Source organism: Panthera uncia, chromosome D4, assembly GCF_023721935.1.
Source record: "Panthera uncia isolate 11264 chromosome D4, Puncia_PCG_1.0, whole genome shotgun sequence".
NCBI classification, from domain to species: Eukaryota; Metazoa; Chordata; class Mammalia; order Carnivora; family Felidae; genus Panthera; species Panthera uncia.
The window spans coordinates 10350477-10370172 of record NC_064807.1 but is presented as its reverse complement, the minus strand read 5'-3'; the positions used below and the strand labels follow the sequence as shown (position 1 = coordinate 10370172).

At 42.9% G+C, this 19696-nt stretch overlaps 1 protein-coding gene and 1 long non-coding RNA gene across 3 annotated transcripts in view; one reads left to right on the top strand and one right to left on the bottom strand.

Annotated features, from left to right (window-relative positions):
- Nucleotides 1-361: 361 nt before the first annotated feature.
- Nucleotides 362-19696, top strand: part of KANK1 (KN motif and ankyrin repeat domains 1) — a 142474-nt gene continuing 123139 nt past the window's right edge. Inside the window, exon 1 of one of the 2 annotated variants that reach the window (XM_049633219.1) lies at nt 362-557. The gene's annotated coding sequence lies outside the window, so the exon portion shown is untranslated. The remainder of the gene's footprint in view (nt 558-19696) is intronic. The other variant, XM_049633225.1, reaches the window with a different exon arrangement.
- LOC125924780 (uncharacterized) overlaps nt 11775-19696 on the bottom strand; it is a 21449-nt gene continuing 13527 nt past the window's right edge. Inside the window, exons 4-5 of the long non-coding RNA XR_007458561.1 lie at nt 16351-16516; nt 11775-12749 (exon numbers count right to left, since the gene is read on the bottom strand). This is a non-coding gene — a long non-coding RNA (uncharacterized LOC125924780). The remainder of the gene's footprint in view (nt 12750-16350; nt 16517-19696) is intronic.

Genomic DNA, 19696 nt, shown 5'->3' with positions numbered 1-19696 from the left:
GAGAAAAATCCTCGGTGGAGCTGGTTTTCCGGGAAAGGCCACGTGCTTCTTACGGAGTAGTCTGACTCTGAAATGACAGAGATACCAAAATATGAAAATGAATGGTATTCTTGAGCCAGCTTCTAGACCCTCCGACAAACACCTGAACAGTGTTGGAAGTGCCAGTGAGAGGCTGGGAGGAACAGCCCTTGTCTTTGAAGCGATGGGGAGATACCGAAAGAGCAAGCAACCCAGCTTTTACCGAGAGCGAGGGGGACCCATGCCTGCATGAGCTCGTAGGCTCTCTGTAATTCTGGCCCGTCCCTCCCACCCCCACCTCGCCCCCCAATCACGGAAAATGGCTTAACTCTGCTCATTTCTCAACTCCATAGCTGTCTCCAGTAATCAAGCATATTTTGCCATCACGTTCTCCTCAACGAGATTCCTTTTCTTCCAGAATGATTGTCGCGGCACCGGACGGACTGCTGAGCTTTCAAATTGTCTCCATCTTTTGACCACACTAGGGGAATGGAGTTGAAATATTGATTGCGGTAGTTTTCCGGCCTTACATAATTGAGGTGAGGTGTCCTTTTTCCATATGGCTGTCCTTAACTTGCCACGTTGTGTCCTTTAACTTTGCTTTGTGGAGACATTGATCCCTTCTTTCTCCCTACCTTTTATGCTCTAAAATCCTTTCGGGGTACTCTTCATCTGCAAATGTATTAGAGGGCAGAAAGGACTTTATCGGAAGAAATATGAGCAAACTGTTTGGCTCTGAAGAATAAAGGGGAAATGTATTACTCTTCAGATTAAATCAACAGAAGTACCCTATTTCCATAAACACACTATGCAGAAAGTGGATTATATTAGAGAAACGTAATAGATGGAAAGGAGTATTATTAAGGCTACTTGGGAAAAAATGGAGATATTTAAATATTAATATATTGCTGGCTTTATGCAACTAAAGAGAATCTAGAAAACAGAGAATTTAAAAGAAAAAAGGCTGTTGTTTCACTTGCAGGGATAATGCCTATTAAAATTTTAGTGCATGACTTGTATTCATATTACAAATGTTGGTAATGATGTGTGTGTGTTGCATGTTAAGTTGCCAGATATGTGCAAACGAGTAATGTTTATCACATGTCTGCCCTAGGCCAGGCTCTATCCTAAGCACTTATATCAATGTGTGAATTCTCACCACCCTGTGAAGTGGGTTTTTTCTTATCCCCATTGTAAGAAAATTGAGGTTCAGGTACATGACTTGATAAATAAACCTCTCACACGTCTGGTAAACCCACTCAGAACATACCAGTGGGCTTTTTTCCACCTACTTCTCCTCCTTAAGAAGATGCTTATTCCTTTTTCTCTACAGCGTATGTTGTTCAGTTACATGGCGATAGAATGATGTCCCTTCCCTGCCTCCTTACGTGCAACTTTTGAGCACATCCATTATTTCCCGAGGACATACTGCTACAGGCAGCTTGGCAGAGTCCGTGGGGATGTGGGAACGTTGGGGTTTTTTATTGACCTTGCTGATGGTCTCAAAAGTTTATATTCTCACGAGGGGTATCTGGTGACCCCAAGCCCTCAGCATTATGGGTAGGTTGCAATTTGAATAGTTTTGTTTTTTTAAAAGACTCGATGTATACTTGTTCAGGTCCATACTCTTGCCTCTAATACTTTAGAGCAGTGGCCACCTGCCTGGTCCCCACCCCAGTCTTCATTTTGTCATGGAGGATTTGCAGGACAGGGAGCTAGAGCTAGACGTCTGGGTTCAGCGCATGGCGGGACTCCTCTGCCTCAGCTTCCCCGACAGGAAAAGGGAAATGATACTGAAATGTGTCTTGTAATGGTGGCAGGTGATGACCGATGTAAGGTACTTGGGAGCAGTGCCTGACTCTTGGGATGTGCTCAGCTAATTGTCAGCTCTTACCACCTTCCAAAAGTCTATGCTCCTATAATTTAAAAAAGGGGGCGGCGCCTGGGTGGCTCAGGTGGTTAAGCGTCCGACTTCGGCTCAGGTCATGATCTCGCAGTTCGTGGGTTCGAGCCCCACGTGGGGCTCTGTGCTGACAGCTCAGAGCGTGGAGCCTGCTTTGGATTCTGTGTCTTCCTCTGTCTCTGCTCCTCCTCTGCTCATGCTGTCTGTCCTTCTCTGTCTCAAAAATAATCCTTAAAAAATTAAAAAAAAATAAAAAAGCAAAGCAGGAATCACAGAGGTTATTCTTGTTTGGAATGACATGATTATCATCTAATTTGTGATTCACAGCAGAGTCTACTGTGCTCACTTTGTTGTGTCGTTAGTGGGTTTTTTTGTTGTTTTTAAAAAAAAAAATTTTTTTTTAAGTTAAAAAAAATTTTTTTTAACATTTATTTATTTTTGAGACAGAGAGAGAGAGAGAGAGAGAGAGAGAGAGAGAGAGAATGAATGGGGGAGGGTCAGAGAGAGGGAGACACAGAATCCAAAACAGGTTCCAGGCTCTGAGCTGTCAGCACAGAGCCCGACGCGGGGCTCGAACTCACGGACCGCGAGATCATGACCTGAGCTGAAGTCGGGTGCTTAACCGACAGGGCCACCCAGGTGCCCCTGTTGTGTCGTTAGTGTTAACACTGTGAGCACCCTTGCAGGTCCCACGTCACCATCCCTGCCTCCATCCATGCTGACGGGTCACAGGTGATGAGGAGACCGTAATAACAGGAGTGTGAAATCAGTCGAAAGGGATGGTGCTTTGTGAGCTCACAGAGCACTTTCCCACGCATTCTTTCACCGGATCCTCATGACACAGCTGTAGGGAGCCGGGGCACCTGTGACTCACCTTGCTTTACACGGGAAGGAGGAATTAAGTGACTTGCTCACTCAAGGTCATGGAGATGGTCATTGGCAGAGGTGGACATGTGTACTCCAGGCTTCCTGACTGTGAAACCTTACTTTTGGTGCTTCCTGACATCACGAGCTGAGGAGGGACAGGTGTAGACACCCGGCTCTAGGATGTGCCGGAAAAGGAAGGAGCAAAGTGGGATGCCACCTGAGGGGGGGTCGGGGTGAGGGTGGAGGGGAAGCTTGGACACAGTGACATTGGAATAAGGAAAAATGTAGACAATTGACAAGGAGGCAGGGACCCAGTAAGGAGGGGGAGGTGGGGGAGGCAGGAGGGGCTTCATCCTTCCAGAGAGGAGGAAGGGGGGAAGGAAGACGTGGAAGACAGGTAGCGTCTGGGCTCCAGCTCGGCGGACCCTTCCCTCAGAAGTTGAGTCCTGCAGCGACCACATATATGCACTCTTGTCGTGTGGGGCAGGGTTAGGATGAGTTTGGATAAACAAGCAATGGTTCTCAGTTTTTAGTTCTAGAAACCTTGTCCAGGGCTGTGTTTATCATCAGGCAGTGGGTGAATGAAGTTGGGTTGGGGTAGATGGTTTCTTAATCAGTGAATGAGGATTTAGACTTACATAGATGCTTCCTGAAGTCCCTTTCTGCCACACCGTTTCCTGATTCATTTTCAGTCTACACTGAATCTCCTGTCTCTGACCCCCTTTATGAGACACTTCAGCCTTGTTATGTTACGGTCGAGATTCTTTCTTTGCCTACTATTAAAAGCAATGTATGTTGACTGTAGAAAAATTAAAGACATGTAGATAAATTTTAAAAAGACCTATTGAAACATGCAGTCTTGGTGCCGTTAAGTACCCACTGTTAACGTCCTACAGAGATTTTACTGTATGCATCTGCCTAAATAAGAGTTTCAAATACAACAATGCAACTTGCTTTACGTGATGCAGTGTAAACTCCTCTCTCTATCGGTAGTCACTGCTGCATTATGTGTTTTATTATTGAGGTGTCATTGACACACAGTGTTCTATTAGTCTCCAGGGTGCAACAGAGGATTTGACAATTTTATGCGTCACTCCATGCTCCCCACCATCTGTCACCAGACAACATTATTGCAGTATTACTGACTTTGTTCCCTGTGCTGTACCTTTTCGTTTTCCTGACTTACTTATTTGGTAACTGAAAGTTGGTACCTCATACTCCCCTTCTTCCATTTTGCCTTACCCTCCCCCCACCTTCCCTCCAGGAACCACCATTTTTTTCTCTGTACTTAAGAGTCTATTTTTTGTATTTGTTTCTGTGTTTGTTTTTTAGATTCCACATAGGAGTGAAATCATACAGTATTTGTCTTTCTCTGATTTAGGTCACTCAGCACAATACCTTCTAGGTCCCTCATGTTGTCGGAAAGGGCAAGATTGCATTCCTTTTTCTGGCTAATATTTCATTATATGTATGTATATGTGTCTATATATGTATACACACACATACATACGCACACATACATATCCACACAGTATCTGTTGGCCATCTGAATGTCTTCTTTGGGAAAATGTCTACTCAGGTCTTCTCCTTTCTTAATCAGATTATTATTATTGGGGGGGGGTGAGTTGTATATAAGTTGTTTATATATTTTGAATAATAACCTCTTATGGGTTATGTCATTTGCAGATACCTTCTCCCATTCAGTAGGTTATGTTTTGTTGATGTTTTCCTTCACTGTGGAGAGGCTTTTGATTTTGGTGTGGTCCCAGTAGTTTATTGTTGCTTGTGTTTCCCTTCCTGAGAGACATCTCCATAAATATGTTGCTGTAAGACAGGTTAGAGAGGTGACTGCCTATGTTTTCATTTAGGAGTTTTATGGTTTGAGGTCTCACATTTAGGTCTTTAATCCAGTTTGAGTTTATTTTTGTGTATGCAGTGAGAAAGTGGTCCAGTTTCATTCTTGTGCTTGTAGCATTTATTGAAGAGTCTATCTTTTCCCCATCATATATTCTTGCCTCCTTTGTCATATAGTAATTGGCCATATAGACGTGGATTTATTTCTGGGCTCTCAGTCCTATTCCTTGATCTGTGTGTCTGTTTTTCTACCATTCCAATACTGTTTGGATTATTACAGGTTGGTAGCATATCTTGAAATGTGGGATTGTGATACCTCCAGTTGTGTTCTTCTTCAAGATTGCTTCAGCTATGCAAGGTCTTTTGTGGTTCGGTACAAATTTTGGGATTGTTTGAGTTCTATGAAAAATGCAGTTCATGTTTTGATAGGAATTGCATGGAGTCTGTAGACTGCTTTGGGTAGTATGGACATTTTAATGATATTCTCATCTTTCCATTTGTGTTGTGTTCAGTTTCTTTCTTACAGGACTTTCACCTCCTCAGTTAGATTTATTCTTAGGTATTTCATTCTTTTCAGTACAATTATAAATGGGATTGTTTCCTTAATTTCTCTTTCTGCTGCTTCAATATTAGTTTATAGAAATGCACCAGATTTCTGTGTATTGATTTCATATTCTACAACTTTACTGATTTGATTTATTTTAATAGTTTTTTTGGTGGAGTCTTTCAGGTTTTCTATATAGAGTGTCATGTCATCTGCAAGTAGTGACAGTTTTACTTCTTCCTTACCAACTTGGATGCCTTGTATTTCTTGTCTGATTGCTGTGGCTAGGAATTCCAGTACTCTGTTGAATAAAAGTGGTGAGAGTGGACATTCTTGTCTTGTACATAATCTCAGAGGAAAAGCTGCCCTCAGTGTTTCACCGTTGAATATGATATTAGCTGTGGGGTTTTCATACATGGCCTTTATTATGTTGAGACATGTTCCCTCTAAACCCACTTTGTTGAGTGTTTTGATCATGAACGGATGTTGTTAATTTGTCACATTCTTTTTTCTGTACCTGTTGACATCATCAGAGGGTTTTTATTCTTCCTCTTGTTAATATGATGATGTATCACATTGATGGGATTGTGACTATTGAACCAACCTGGAATCCTCAGAATAAATCCTCATTGATCATGGTAAAACATCCTTTTGATGTATTGATGAATTCAGTTTGCTAATGTTTTGAAGATTTTTGCATGTGTGTTCATCAGAGATACCGGTCTGTAGTTTTCTTTTTTGGTGGTGTCTTTGTCAACATAATTAGTTAAAGTTGCTGAAGATTCTAGTTTAGGAATGTGCTTAATGAAATTTCCTCTGGACATATATGTCAATGCATACCCTCCTAACTAGTTTTGAGGCTGCTCTTAATAATATTTAATATAAGGGGCCCCTGGGTGGCTCAGTTGGTTGAGCTTCTGACTTCGGCTCGGGTCATGATCTCATGGTCTGTGGGTTCGAACCCCAGGTCGGGCTCTGTGCTGACAGCTCAGAGCCTGGAGCCTGCTTTGGATTCGGTGTCTCCCTCTGTCTCTGCCCCTCCCCTGCTCATGCTCTCACTCTCTCAAAAATAAACATTAAAAAAATTTTTTTAAATGATATTTAATATAAGTTCAGGAAAGAGATTTTTGATGTATATTACCTGAAAGATCTGAACCAGTTTACAAATTTCACTGACAGTAGCGAGAGATATCTTTCCCATACTCTTCTTAACAGTATAGAATTAGAAAAAAAAAAAAAAACTTTATCCAGTTTTCTGGACAAGTGAGTGTTGGTCATATATTTATGAATCAGTTCTATTTCTCCTTCTGTGAATTCTCTGTTCATGTCCTTTGCCCGTATCTCCAAAGGGACGTTTGCTTTTTTGTTACTGATTTGCATGAGTGTTTAAAAAATTTTTTTTATTATGTTTATTTATTTTGAGAGAGACTGAGACGGAGGGAGGGAGGGAGGGGCAGAGAAAGAGGGAGACACAGAATCCAAAACAGGGTCCAGGCTCTGAGCTGTCAGCACAGAGCCCGACACGGGGCTCATATCCATAAGCTGTGAGATCATGACCTGAGCCAAAGTCAGATGCTTAACCAACTGAGCCACCCAGGGACCCCTGCAGGAGTGTTTTTATTGTAAAATTTCTTTTATTATAAAAATACTGTTAGTTTTTATGTCCTTTGCCTTTGACATTTATGGTGTTTTTTTTTTTCATGTTTATTTATTTATTTTGTGAGGCGAGTACACAGGGGAAGGGCAGAGAGAGAGAATCCCAAGCAGGCTCCACCCTGTCTGTGCAGAGCCGAACACAGGGCCCGATCCCACAAACTGTGAGATCGAGACTTGAGCTGAAATTGAGAGTCAGACGCTTCACCGAGTGAGCCACCCAGGCGCCCTCTGTCTGGCGGTTTTAAAAGTAAGTCAATATTTAATTTAGGTAGTGAGATCTTTTCCCTGTGGTTTCCATATAGATTCACTAGGAGGCAGGAATGCCTTTAATTATTCCCCCTTCTTGTAGCAGAATGACCTGTTCTGTGTGTCCATCTTGGCGCTCCCCTCCCCCGGGGGCCACGGCCGTCTGCTTACCAAGGCCTCAAGGCTCCACGCGATGTGTCTCTGCCTGCTCTCCAGCCTCACCTCTGTCACTGTCTGTGGAACCCTGTGTTCCGGCATCCCTGGCCTCCCGTCAATTCGTGGAGCCTGCCGAGCTCTTTCCTGCCCCCAGAATTCTGTAGGTGCTGCCCCTTTGCTAGGACCATGTGCTTGTGCTTGCTGAACATACGCGCGCACACACAGGCAGACACGCACATACACGTGTGCTCACACACATCTCTTGGACCTGACTCCATCTGGTTCAGAGAGGCAGTTCCCGAGAGAGAGCCCCGGACCTGGCTGCTTGGGGTCACCTGGCTTCTCCATTCACCACCTCTGTGTCCTTGAACACAGTCACCTCTTCCTCACCTGTAATGCTACAATCTTCATCATAATAGTCCTTACTAATCTCAGAGTCCTTGGGAGGAGTACACGGGTGAATTTATGCAAAGTTCTTGGAAATCGACCCCATGCGCAGAAGTGCACATCAGTGGTTCACTGTCATTGCCATTCACCAGTTTTCAGAGCACCCTGCACCTGAGAGAGTGCTCTCCTGTCCAGGTTTTGTCATCCCCTTGGGCATCCTCCATCTTCTTATCCCCTTTTCCCCCTTAAGACTATCAGCACACAGCTATTTTTTAAAAAATTTTTTGGAAGTTTATTTTTAAGAGAGAGAGAGACAGAGTACAAGCGGGGGAGGGGCAGAGAGAGAGGGAGACACAGAATCTGAAGCAGGCTCCAGGCTCTGAGCTGTCGGCACAGAGCCTGACGTGGGACTTGAATTCACAAACTGCGAGATGATGACCTGAGCCGAAGTTGGATGCTTAACTAGCTGAGCCACCCAGGGGCTCCCAGGCTTTTTTATTCTTCATTAATGTTTGATCTTGACACATTCTCTCTCTCTCTCTCTCTCTCTCTCTCTCTCTCTCTCTGTCTCTCTCTCTGTCTCTCCCCCATCCCCCACAAATAATATGCATACTTTTTCTGAACAATGTCATGAACGCACTTTCTTATGCACATCAGTGGGCTTCAAAAACACTTGAAGCCTTTGTTTTCTAGCTGGCAGCGCGTTAGAGAAATTACTAATTGATCTTTTCCCAGGGCTTTAAACACCAGGTCCTGCTTAGTTTGTGTGAGTCACTGAATGTCATCTTCCAGAGGGCAGGGGTCCGGGCACCCTCAGGAATGTGGTGTCATCTGATAATGACTTGGTTCTCACTGCAAAGGAAGAAACAGGGACTTAGAAGCCAGTGGGGTGGGAAAGGAGAAATTCTTCTCCGTCCATGGGAGTGAACATTAAGCAAAAGCGTTTTCACTGGCTGATAGAACACACAGGTTGCTTTCTGGGGAAAGGGGCTCACAGATTGGGGTGCTGTCGGGTTCTAAATTTTTTCACCATTCTGTCGTTCTCTTCTGCCTTTTTTTTTTTTTTTTTTGGTCGTGAGAATAGAAATCAGTGTAGGGTGGACTGGGGCAAAGAGCACAGTGAGTCACAGGCCTCTGCCCTTCACACGGGCAGGCCGAAGTGAGCCGCTGACCACCCCGGCCTCTGATCTATGGCACTGCACACCCCCCCAGAGAGCCGGAGGGGTTTCTGTAAGTGATGGGGACGCCGGGCTTGTGCAGAATGGCCCCTGCCAGGGTTTTGCACAGTGCCCACCTTATTGCACCAGAAAGGCAAGTTTCATTGCATAAGGGGACAATTTACGGCCATGGGCTTATCTCCTTGTTTTCACTCTTTATGTTTTTCTGCCTCTTAATAAAATGTGAAGTCACAAAGCAATTAAATAGTAGTGTAGTTTTCAGGCAGGAGGTGGAGAGAGGCTAACTGGGGGAAAGGCCAACATGATTGACAGAGGCTGACTGGAGATTTACATTGGGAATAACTCGTTCCTCAAAACTTTCTTCATTTCCTGGTGGGAAGTATGGGGTAAATCATCGACCAGGAGGGTAGATGATTAAAAGTGCAGGAGTTATGATTTCTTTTTGACTTTGTAAGTCTCTAAATCTAAACCTTAACGTGGAGTTCTCATTTTAGGAGCTCTCGAGAAAGTGATGGAAACCACTCGGCCAAGGATTGAGGTGAAGCAGAAACACTGTAAAAATCTCTCATTGCTAATAAGCTCAAGCTTGTTTATATTTTATGAAATGTCTTAAGATCCAGTGGAATGAAGTAGAGAATTCACGAGCCTTTTTCTTTCTTTATCCCTTAAACTCAGATCCACAAGGGTAGATATTTTTGGATTTTTAAAAATATCGAATGGGGTTTCATCCATGAGTGTCTAGAGTTTTTAAAATAGCATTAGTAGGGGCACCTGGGTGGCTCAGTCGGTTAAGCGTTTGACTTTGGTTCAGGTCAAGATCTCGCAGTTTGTGGGTTCTAACCCTGTGTAGGTCTCTGTGCTGACAGCTCAGAGCCTGGAGCCTGCTTCAGATTCTGTGTCTCCCTCTCTCTCTGCCCCTCCCCCACTCACACTCTGTCTCTCAAAAATAAATAAACATTAAAAAATAGCATTAGTAATATTTAATCATGACATTTAAACTGAGCAAGAATGTGGACAATTGAACATAAAGATATGGAAGGGCACCTGGGTGGCTCAGTTGGTTAAGCGTCCGACTTTGGCTCAGGTCAGGATCTCGCGGTTTGTGGGTTCCAGCCCTGCGTCGGGCTCTGTGCTGACAGCTCAGAGCCTGGAGCCTGCTTCGGATTCTGTATTTCCCTCTCTCTCTGCCTCTACCCTGCTTATACTCTGTCTCTCTCTCTCTCTCTCTCTAAAATAAATAAACATTGCAAATAAATAAAAAAAGCATGGAGAGTTGAGACCCCCTGTGCCTTTATCCCCGCATCCTCCAACATATAAAAGAAACTCTTGATTTAGCCACTTTTCATTGCTGAGAACCTCTTTATTCTAATCAAGAGACTGGACAAGTAAAGGTACATGAGTTGAAGTTGTCCTTCTTTCTTATTCTTGAAACATTTTGACTTTAAGGAGTTTTGAAAAGCTGCTTTGTGATCCGAAGTTCTCTTGTTTCCTAATAACCCCACTGAAATGGCCAAAGAAAATAGCTTAAATTAAAATGCAGTCCTCGGTCCCTGGTGAGAGAAAGAGTAATTTGACTCAGAGTTAATTTCTCTGACCCAGAAAATGAGGGGCTGAAGGGCCAGCCGGGAGATGAATGTGAATTCATCTTGCCGGGAGAGCGCTCGGAAGGGGAGACTTCTTGCCTTCTCGGGAGCACCCCTGTCCCATCCCTCCCCCCACCCCACATCACCACCTCAAAAAGCATGGGAGCCATCCCGTTTCCGTTTAGGGTGTGCCTCCTGATAGAGGACTCCCAGGAAGATTTGTACGGAGGGAACGGGGGGAGTGTTCATTTCTAGACCTCGGTAAAATGGTAACACGCGGCTTTTCTCGCAGCTCACTACATCTGTTCCAAGTCCCTGCCCAGGGTCCTGTGTGTGGATGGTGAAGCACCAAGTTCATTTCCTGTCCCTGTAAATAGAGGAGGGAGTGAGACCTCTTCGGATGTCCGTATCTGACCTCTCAGCTCTTGGGGGTGGGGGGGGAGCTAATTGTCAGTCACTGGGTCATTTTGCCACCCCAGGGCCGGTGCTCCTTAACAGCCGCTGGTTTGTATGTGTCGTTGCCCCGGCAACAGTCCTTTATCCATCCAGAGTGTGGCAGGGGTGGGTGTCTGGATGCAGAAAACGCCCATCTTCCCTGGTGCCGCTCATTCTTCCAGGGAAAGGTAACTCACTGGGGAATTAGTGTTTGGGTCTTAGCTGTGTATTATTTCTTTTCAACTCTGTTTTTAATGACTTCAAATGCTCATAACAGAGAAGTGATTAATTTAAAAATGAACAGGGGCACCTGGGTGGCTCAGTCGGTTGAGCGTCCTACTCTTGGTTTCGGCTCGGGTCGTGATCTTCACGGTGCGTGAGTTTGAGCCCCGCATCAGGCTGTGTGCTGACAGCTCGGAGCCTCCTTGGAATTCTGTCTCTTCCTCTCTCTTTGCTCCTCCCCTTCTCTTGCGCTCTCCCTCTCTCTCAAATAAACTTTAAAAAATGAAAATAAAGAATAAAAACGAGCAGTTCAGGGGCATTTTAGTACATTCGCAGTGTTGCATCGCTGTCTTCTCTAGTTTCAAAACATTTTATTGCCCCAAGAAGAAACCCTGTACCCATTAACTCGCCTCCCTCAGCCTCTGGCAAGCATTCATCTGCTTTGTCTTTGAATTGACGGATTCTGGATATGTCCTATTAATGGAATCCTAGAATATGTGACCTTTTGTGTCTGGCTTCTCTCACGTAGCATGTTTTCAAGGCTCATCCGTGCTGTACCGTGTGGCTGAATAGTATTCTCTTCTGTGGACGTGCCACAATTTTTTTCAATTCATTCACCTGGTGGACATTTGGGTTTTTTCCACCTTTTGATGCCTGTGAATAATGTTGCTGTGAACACGGCTATATAAGCATTTGGGTCCCCATTTTCAGTCCTTTGGTGGAATTGCTGGGTCATAGGCAAATTCTTTTTGACTTTTTTGGGAAACCGTCAAACTGTTTTTCCCCAGAAACTGAACCATTTACATTCCCACCAACAGTGCATAACTTTAAGTTGTTTTACTTCCTTACCAACACGTGCTGTTTCTCCTTCTTTTTCTTTAGCCATTCTTGTGATTAGGAAGTAGCACTTCACTGTGGTTGTGATTTTCATTTCCCCAATGACAAATGACATTGGTCATCTTTTCGTGTACTTACTGACCATTTGTGTATCTTCTTTGGAAAAATGTCCATTTCTCCTTCCCGTCCCCCAGTGGGGTCCTTGGCCCATTTTTAATTTGGTCTGTCTTTAAAATAAATTGGGTTGTCTTTTTGTTGTTGAGTTGTAAGAGTTCTTTATATATCCTGGATGCTAGACCCTTCTCGGATACATGATTTGCAGGTTTTTTCTTCCGTTCTTTTCTTTGCACTCTCTTGGTGATGTCCTTTGGACACGCACAAGTTTTTATATTTTGATGAAGTTCAAGTTATTTATTTTTTCTTCGGTTGCTCATGCTGACTTCCTGATCCCTGTATTTTCTTCTACGAATTTTATGTTTTTCTCTCTAAATTCAGTCTATTAATCCATTTTGATTTAATTTTCATAAGGTGAGAGGTCAGGGTCCAACTTGATTCTCTTGTATGTGGGTATCTAGTTGTTCCATTTATTGAAAGGATTCTCTATCCCCAATTGAGTGGCCTTTTCACACTTAAAAAAAAATGAATTGGTCACATCGGGTTTATTTTTGGACCCCTTAGGTTTTTTTCCATTAGTCTGTGTGTCTATCCTTGTGTCCATTTATACTGTTATGATTACTGTAGCTTGTAGTAAGTTTTGAAATTGGAAAATGTGAATCTTCCAACTTTTTTCTTTTTCAACATCGCTTTGAATAGTCAGGGCCTCTTGTAGTTCCATATGAACTTAAAGATCAACTTTTCTATTTCTGCAAAAAAAAAAAAAAAAAAGAAGAAGAAGAAGAAGAAATAGGCTATTGGAATTTTGATAGAGATTGCACAGAATCTGTAGATGATTTTTCATAGTATTGTCACCTTGACAATATTAAGTTTTCCAATTTGTGAACACATGATGTCTTGCCATTTAGTTATATCTGTCCTAACTTATTTCAGCATTGGTATATAGTTTCAGGGTACAAGTGTTTTGCCTCCATTAAATTTATTCTTAGATATTTTATTCTTTGGGTGCAGCTGCAAATGAAATTGTCTCTTTGATTTCCTTTTCAGATTGTCTCTTCCTGGTATATAGAAACACAGCTGCCTATATGTTATTTTTATTTAGAAAATATTTAACGTTAAAAAAAATCTCTTCTGGTTCTTTTAAAAATGAAGTAAGAACCCCAGTATCCCTCTATATATTCCTGTTTAGTTTGATGGACATCCTTCCATATATTTTCTGTACATATACATGCAAATAAACTTTGTTCCTTTGAGTAGACTCATAATATACTTTGCCTCCATTTGAACTTACATACAGATGATGAATATCTTTCTATGTCACTACATCTAGATTTACATTTTTCCTTTCAAATGCTGCAGAGTATCCTGTTGTACAGATGTTCTGTACTTTAAGAGTGTTCTTGTAATTTTTGTTAATGTTTGTTCATTTTTGAGAGAGACATAGCACGAGCAGGGGAGGGGCAGAGAGAGAGAGGGAGATAGAGAATCTGAAGCAGGTTCCAGGCTCCGAGCTGTCAGCGCAGAGCCTGACGTGGGGCTCTAACCCACAAACCGTGAGATCATGACCTGAGCCAAAGTCAGACGTTTAGCCTGCCGAGCCACCCAGGTACCCCAAGAAGGTTCTTTTAATGAACATTTGGTGCGATGTCAGTGTGACGTCAGCAGATGGTGTGATGTTTTCTATTATAAACAATGTAGCAATTAAGTCTTGTGCCTGTATCCATACATACTTATGTGAGTATGTCTTGAAGGTAGTTTCCCGTAAGTAGAATTGCTGAAGCAAAAAATAGGCGCATAGTATCTTTTGGTGGACAGGGAGAGATTTTGTTTTTATAGTGTTTATTATGGGCATAGATGCTACCTACTCTTATCTAAGAACATCACAGTGAGTAAATGCTTGGAGAAAAATGTAAAAATAAGGGTGCGTCTAACCGTTCTTCTTTCTAGCGCTACCTGGTAACCTATCATCTAAATAAAATGTAAATAATAAAATCCTTTTGGGTATGAGCTATGTAAACAAGGTGTTTTTAGATGCGTTGTCAGCCCAGCTTAATGTTGTCAGGGAAGAAAGCAACTGGTAGCACATACGTGCCTTCTGGGCTTTTCTCTCTCCTGCCTGCTGTACCCCTCACCCCCCTCCTAATCTATCTTTCCTTATCCACACCCCTCCCCCCAATTGCTGGCAATCACTCCAAAAGATCTTTTGCTTGGTGACAGATACTGTGAACACCCAATGTTTTCTCTTCTGGCACTGTCCAGGAAAGACCAGCTTGAGAATTTGCTCACATGTTCCGAAGGTAGTGACTTTGTTTTGTTCAAGTCTAACTGGAAAGTTTAGCTAAACCCCAGAAGGCAGACCACATCCATTTTGGGGTAGGGTCACCTGTTCTTCGGTGTCTGAGTCTCCTGTCTTACACCTTCCTGGGCTTTGCTGTGGTTGACTAAGAAAAGCAGAGGAAGATGCTTCTGTAAAAGCCCCAAAGAAAAAGAAGTCAAATAGGGGCACCTGGGTGGTCCAGTCAGTTCAGCCTCTGACTCGGCTCAGGTCGTGATCTCGCGGTTCGAGGGTTCGAGCCCCACGTTGGGCTCTGTGCTGACAGCTCAGAGCCTGGAGCCTGCTTCGGGTTCTGTGTCTCCCTCTCTCTCTCTGCCCCTCCCCTACTCGTGCTCTGTCTCTCTCTCTCTCTCTCAAAAATAAAATAAACATTAAAAATTTTTTTAGACAAAGGAAGTCAAATGGAAGTGAGGAATAAGAGTAACCTCAGTTGCTTTCCTTTTCCATCTGTTTTTCAAAAAGGTGTTATTTTGAAATAATTTTAGACTTGGAGAAAAGTTGCAAAGTTAGTACAGAGTTCACATGTGCCCTTCAGCCAGCTTCTTTGAATGTTTGACTAGAATGTATGATGACAATCAGGACTTCTAAGTTGTTACCCTGCTTGTAGCTATGCCTATAGGCTTTGTCAGCTTCCCACCCAGTTTTCTACTCCTATCCTGTTTCTTTTCTAGGGTTCAGTCCAGGATCCACATTGGATTTAGTTGGTCTACCTCCTTAGATTTCTACAGTTCGCCAGTCTTACCCTGTTTTTCATGGTCTTGGTATTTTTGAACAGTACTGGTCATTATTATTATTTTTATTATTATTATTTTAATGATTATTTTGGAAGGAGAGAGAAACAGAGACCAAGCAGAGGAGATGCAGAGAGAGAGAGAGAGAGAGAGAGAGAGAGAGAGAGAGAGAGAGGGAGAGAGGGAAACACAGAATCCAAAGGAGGTTCCAGTCTCAAAGCTGTCAGCCACAGAGCCCGACACAGGGCTCGAACTCACGAACCGTGACATCATGACCTGAGCTGAAGTCAGACGCTTGCCTGACTGAGCCACCCAAGAGCCCCCGGTCAGTTATTTTGTTGAATGAAATTTCCTAAATTTGGGGGTTTTCTGATGTTTTCTAATATTTGCTTGTGAGGCTATGCATTTTGGGGAAGAAGACCACACAAGTGATGATGCTTCCTTTCCAGTGAGTGGTTACTTGATGTCCCTTTTCCTTATTGGTGGTGATGATAATCTTGACCACTGGATTCAGGTGTCTCCTGGGTTTCTCCATTCTAAAGTTGCTCTTGTAATTGGTAAATTAGTCTTTTTGTAAGTAATAAATACCTTGGGGGTCAGCTCCTTTGAGACTGTGCAAAGGCCTTGCTTCTCCTCAAGCTTCCTGTCACTGACTTTACCATCCATCGTAGATCCTGAGTCGGACCTTAACTGACTGAGCCACCCAGGCACCCCTCTTTCATCTGTTTTAAAATGAGCTCTTCCCCCGTGAGCACAGTTGTGGTTGTGGCAGGCCTGAAACCTGATCTTGACTCCGCTGGGCAGTTAATCATTTCGGGGTCAAATCATTTTGACCAGATCATTTAATGGTGGGCCGTTAAAATCACTGCACACAGAGACCTGTAGGCAAGTAGGGATTTTGCCTGTAAATGGAACAGGTTAACTTTTTTTGTGGAAAAACATTCCAACGTTGAAAGGCCGGTGTTAGTGTCCTAACATTCCTAACATTCCTCAAATAATCTCTCGAGGATTTTTGACTCTCTTTTTTAGCCCATGCCATATTTTAAGGTTAATATGAATAAGTTTTGGTCCTTCTGTTAATTATAGAGAGTAAATGCTACTTAATGTATTCTTATTAATGAGTGTTTTCCTCAATGTCTAAGTACAGATTGATTGTCCTATAGTAAGTTATTTTTTGCATACACATTATGTGGCACAAGACTTTTGATAAGTTAGTTATGTCCTCATAATGTTATTTATGAAATCTTATAGTCAGAAGCCATTGGTAAAATATCTTTTACTCACGAGCTTTGAGGGCCTCTTTTCCTTGGAGAGCCAGTATACATTCTTGGCTGCTTTTAATTCTTTCAAAATAGAGCTCGCCTAGATGAGATTCCAGAGTGACTCCTGTTTTCCTCTGTAATTTTTCATATTTCTGTGACCACATCCCAGCTCTTGTGGCCAGCAGTGTCTGTGAAAACAAAGCATGAAGTCAAAGCACATTCCACAGGTGATTGGCGGGATTATAATAGTTACAAAGTGTATTCATCTCCAGCGATAAGGATCTGCCTGAGCATTTTGCTCTAGTTCAAAGCTCATTCTTGGGTCTTACCACCTGTTTCTTATATGTATGTTCCTCCTTCGAAATAGAGATGGAAGAAGAGTGGCTGTATATCAGAATTTAAGAAGGTCATTCTTTTTCAAGGGCATTCTTTTTCAAGGGCTTTTGCCTTCTGACTTGGACCTTTTGTAAGAAATTTCCGTGTTCTTCTCACCCCTGATACCCTTGAATTTGGGAGTGGGGTTAGGTGCGATTTGGTACAAACCCCAGCTGGCCAGTTAAAAAAGCCCAGTGTGGTAATGTTTTGAAAATATGCCTGGCTGACTCTGATCTCTAAATGTGCAGATAATCTTTGCAGCAATAAGATATCTTGAAGAGCTTCAAGTAGTTTTGATAACTAATCATTACATTCTTCAGCCAGAACATTTTGCTAAGAATAGCTCATGTGCCTTGCATCAGTTTGTTTGTTTGTTTATTTATTTATTTATTAAAAATAGTTTGTAATGTTTATTTTTGAGAGAGAGAGAGAGAGAGAGAGAGAGAGAGAGACAGAGCACAAGCGGGGGAGGGGCAGAGAGAGAAGGAGACATAGAATCAGAAGCAGAGGCTCCAGGCTTCGAGCTGTCAGCACAGAGCCCGACATGGGGCTCGAACTCACAAACTGTGAGATCATGACCTGAGCAGAAGTCAGATGCATAACCGACCGAGCCACCCAGGCGCCCTTGTTTTTCATCCAGTTGAAAGGTTAGGAGCATAAGATTGTAACTGTAGCCCTAGTTGTGTAGAGAGACGCCACATTCACATGTGGTATTTCTTTACTCTTCATAGTTGCTGCATTAATCGTCTTTACCTTTCCCTCATTCTAGAACAGGAATATTTTACCTACCATATTGATAATTTTTCTGTGTCCTACTATTAATTAAAATAAAAAGTGGACTAAACTTTCTCTTTTAAAAATTCCACCTTATTATGCTTAATTTTTCTTTCTTTTTTTTTTTTTTTTTTTTCATTAAGTCATGGTTGAGGTGAGCAGCGTGTCACTGGCCCTTTGAGTTTCGCAAAAAGCTTTCTCCTATAGGATCTTGACTTTCAGGTACCACTTCATAGATGCTCTAGTGCCTAGGGTAACAGAGCTAACATTCAAAGCACGAAACATGTTCTCTGGTTCTTGATTCCCTCTCTTCCCTGGAGACGTGGGGAATATTAATAGTGATGTCAGTCATTCGTAACCATTTATTGAACCAGCACTGTGTGCCAGGCAGTGTGGGGGATAGTTTTCAAATAGCATCTCATTTGCTCTTACTAGAAACCTCCCAATATTTCAGAAACAGAACCCAGTGCTTGAAACATGAAATGACTCATCCAGGATTACATAGTGAGTAGACCCGAGAACGGCTTGGACTATTGTCTCAGGTCACTGCTCATCCCACACAGCATTCTGTGACTGTCCTCATGTCGCTAAAGAGGAGAATGCCTTCAGGGTTGCCATTTGCTCAAAGCATTCTTAATTCTTTTAATGTTTGTTCATTTTCGAGAGAGAGAGAGAGCGAGCACGTGCGAACGAGCAGGGGAGGGGCAGAGAGAGAGAGGGAGACACAGAATCCGAAGCAGGCTCCAGGCTCTGAGCTGTCAGCACAGAGCCCGACGCACGGCTCGAACCCACAAAGTATGAGATCATGACGTGAGCCCAAGTCCGACGCTCATCAGACTGAGCTACCCACGTGCCCCTCAAAGTCTCTTTAAATTTTGAAAACATTTCAGATGATTTTGAAAAAAATGACTTTTAAGGTTAGTTTTTTGGGGGTTCAGCTATTGTCACACCTTTGGTTTCTGGACATAAAATTCGAGATAGGAGGAGAGGAAATTGCTCCCAGATGGTGCCATCATGCCTTTTCTTGAAGCTGAATACAACTTCTCTCTTAGGCTTTCTTGCTTTACTGTGAGTAGAAGCTTGAGGCTTTGGGCTGGTGGAGTATATTTAACAGCAGAAAAGATAAGCACTTAAACACTAAACTTCACAGTGTATAGACCTTGGGGGTGAGTCACTGGAAGCTGCCTTGACCTTTCGTGCCGGTGCTCCCACTTCACCCGCACCCGGCAACAGTGTGTGGAGTTTGGATTCAGCAAGCCTGGCAGATAGTGCAAGTGGGATCTTAGCTGGAAGAAATAAAAAGCCCTAACTTGAACCTCCCTTGTATCTACCCTTCCTACCTCTCTAAGATGTGAGCTTGTGATTATACTGGGCTCATGATGAGATCATCCTTGGAAGAAGGAAGTCCTGAGAAAGGAGGAGGGTGGATTTTCCTCCAGCAGGTAATTAAAAACCTGCTTTACAAGTTCAGGAAAAGTTGGGGTCATAGGTGTTGGGCTTAAGATGCATTAGGGTTTTGCTGGGTAACGAATGGATGATTTGGGGCTTCAAGGAGCTATCCAGCTTCTGTAGTCTGAAAGTTCCCTTCTTAGGCTAAAAAGAGACACGGTGGAAATTATAAACACAGCAATCACAGATAACTTGAGCACTAAAAGACACTATTTGGCTATTGGGTTTGAGTATAAAGTAACCATGTGGCTTTCGTGTGAGTGATGGCTTAGACAACGTGACAGAAAACTGTCAGTGTTCTCTATTTAATGTGCATGCCTCCGAAGTGGGTAACAGGGCCACTCACAACTGATGTTTTGTTATTCTGTTATTCTAACCACTGAAGAAAAGGCTGTGATGGTAAGAAGCAGTAAGGTCCTGGTCTCTTTTGTTGCTGATGGGAAGTTATTTTGTTACCACCTTGTCTCTTAAATCACACTTCAGGAAGTGACTAGAAATTGTGGGAGAAAGATGGTTATAATATATGCGCCATGTGCAGACTCTTAAAATTTTGGGGGGGTGGGGATTGGCATAAGTAGAAAACACTGGAGTGAGCTTTCCTGAAGTCAGAGGCATTCTGACATGGGAGACCTCTTGTCACTAGTATTTCCTTCTTTCTTTCTTTCTTTCTTTCTTTCTTTCTTTCTTTCTTTCTTCCTTTCTTTCTTTCTTTCTTTCTGTTTGTTTCTTTCTTTCTTTCTTTCTTTCTTTCTTTCTTTCTTTCTTTCTTT